Source organism: Trachinotus anak, unplaced genomic scaffold (assembly GCF_046630095.1).
Source record: "Trachinotus anak isolate AG129_WGS33_773 ecotype Australia unplaced genomic scaffold, CSIRO_AGI_Tana_v1 ptg000032l, whole genome shotgun sequence".
NCBI classification, from domain to species: Eukaryota; Metazoa; Chordata; class Actinopteri; order Carangiformes; family Carangidae; genus Trachinotus; species Trachinotus anak.
The window spans coordinates 12,663,146-12,665,656 of record NW_027273883.1 but is presented as its reverse complement, the minus strand read 5'-3'; the positions used below and the strand labels follow the sequence as shown (position 1 = coordinate 12,665,656).

The 2,511-nt window shown below is 36.0% G+C and overlaps 1 long non-coding RNA gene across 1 annotated transcript; it reads left to right on the top strand.

Moving 5' to 3' along the window:
- Positions 1 to 725: 725 nt before the first annotated feature.
- LOC139613696 (uncharacterized) lies at positions 726 to 2,199 on the top strand. The gene is made up of 3 exons (XR_011686807.1): positions 726 to 811; positions 1,644 to 1,783; positions 1,895 to 2,199. It is a non-coding gene; the product is annotated as an uncharacterized lncRNA (long non-coding RNA).
- Positions 2,200 to 2,511: the final 312 nt, after the last annotated feature.

The following is a 2,511-nucleotide window of genomic DNA, read 5'->3' as shown; positions in this document are numbered from 1 at the left end:
TTAAACTATAAATACATACATCAGTGGAATATAAAACGTATATGGAAATTCCATATAGATCAAAACCAAATTGAAAAAATAAAACAAACACTCACAAATTAATTGTACAGGTTTGAAACAGGACTTTTTTTCAATTTCACATGTACAAACTTGGTTTTACATTTACTAACTCAGTTACCTGTTAGATGACCTCCTGGAGCCTTGCTGTGAAAACTGCGCTACTTAACACCTGCTCTGATATACAACCAAAGAAAAAGTTTCACATTCTTGAAACTATTTGTTCATATGAAATTAGTATCAAATGTAAATATCAGTGATTTGTTTTATAATGATCTGGAAAGCCCCTGGGTCCTCTGATAGTAGTGTTTTTAATGATGAAACCGCAAAGGTGGCGTTGTATCAAGCTGATGCATATTCTATTGGGTACTTTGATTTAATGCTCTGCATCCTTTCTTTTAGCTGATTGTGTGTTTGTTGTTTGTTATCTGCGAATGATACACTAACTATTGTGTGCTGTGAGATAAAGTATAAAAAGTACATTAATCCTGCTGTGAGTGACAGCACTTAGATGCTCTCTAATGTGACATGAAAAGCAAAAAAAAAAAAAAAAAAAAAGTAGTAGCACTGACGATTTGAAAGTTTTCCTGGAGAGAAGAAAGAAAGAAAAATTAGAAAAAAAGGAGAGAAAGATGGGTGGAGGCTTGGAAAGAGGGTGTGTCAAACTCTCTTTAAAAGGTTTGTGTCCATGTTCTCCTCTCAAATTCCTTCCTCTTCCACCCTCTTGATCTACACAAGTTTTCATACAATTTTGGTAAGTGGAAATATGTTTTGAAATGTTTCTTTAAAATACATTATTATTATTTGTAAACAAGCCATTTATGTATTTAATATAACTAAATTGTTGATACCTAATATGTTGCATTATGTGACATGAGATGCATGAATGAGCTTCTGGATGTGGTTTGTGTGTTATGTGGAGTGCCAGGACTGAGCAGGATAACATCAAACTACAGTATGCCAACCTATGAGTGTACAGTTATAATTATCATAGTGGAATTAGTGGGAATTAAGTAAATTGAGGCTACCTATACGCCATATAAAGCAATTAAAAAGTAGTTTAAAAAGATCTATGGGCATGGGTAAGGGTAGGAAAACTACCAGGAACTGAAAATTAGTGAATGAGGAAAGATTTTGACTGTGCCGAGCCAGAGGCACTGAGAGGAAACGACCAGTGAAGTGGGTGGATAAGCAGACTATGCTGAAACAAAATGCTCGAATTGTTTTATGAAAAAAATCAGATTTGCTTGTGACACGAAACGACTGATTTTCTTCTCCACCCTCACATGATCATGTCTCTTCTTTAACATCAGTGGTGACTAGAATACACAGAGCAAAACTTAGACAATAGAAAAGTAATTATTTTAGTCTGCACTGAATCCCTTTCATTAGACATGAGGTGGAGGGCAGAGACATTCCAGCATTCTAACAAGCTGTTCGCAGTCTTTTCATTCAGTGAGTCTAAGCCATGTGTTTAAATGTAGGATGAAGACCACATTACCACACCCATGTAAAATGAATGCACAGACAAATAAATTAATAAATCAACACTGGGATACTCCATTAACAGTATTTTCTTGTTCCAGCCACCATGGCAAGGCTAGTAGGCGCAATGGCAGCACTATTGACAGTCTTCAATGAATATGCTGGAAAAGAAGGAGACAAAAAAACTTTGACCAGGGCAGAACTGATTGAACTGCTCCATAATGAGTTTACTGTAACAGGAGTAAGTAGAAAAGATGTAGTACCATTGACACACAGAGCTGTGAATGTCTCTTTTCCACATCTCTGAAGTTTTACTGTTTCCTTACAACTCCTCCTGTCTTTCTTTCTTTAGGACGCAAACAAAGCTGCATTGAGCGAATTCTTCACATCGCTGGATGAAAACAAGGATGGTGTTGTGGATTTCAAGGAGTACATCATTTTTGTAGTGACCTTCAGCATGCTGCTTAATCCATAAAATATACATGTCATCATCATATGTTCTGAGAATGAAAAGCTGATTAAACACACCCATTGATCATAGACAGGTAATTAGGCTTCAGGGACTTGAAATGTGCTGTCTTTGAGTGTATATCACTGATTGTGAATGTCTCAAGTGATGAATAAAGAAATGAAATAAATGATGTCACATTTTAAAAATGTTGTTTTGTGTGTGCATGAATAAAACAAAGTTGTACAAACGCAGGAACGTGACAATCTCCACTGCACATACATTAGGCAGAATTACCTAGAATCTTCTTTTCAAACATGATCTGCCTTTTAATATAAGTGGCAGTGTCTTAGCTCTTCAGTACCTAGAATTACCTGGAATCATCTTCTAAAACACGGTCTGCCTTTTAATATATCATGAACATAAGTGCCAGTGTCTTAGCTCATGATTCAGGGACACATCCCATAGTTCAACTTTCACTATCATGTCACTGTTTGGACGTTTCACACATAGAACAGGAA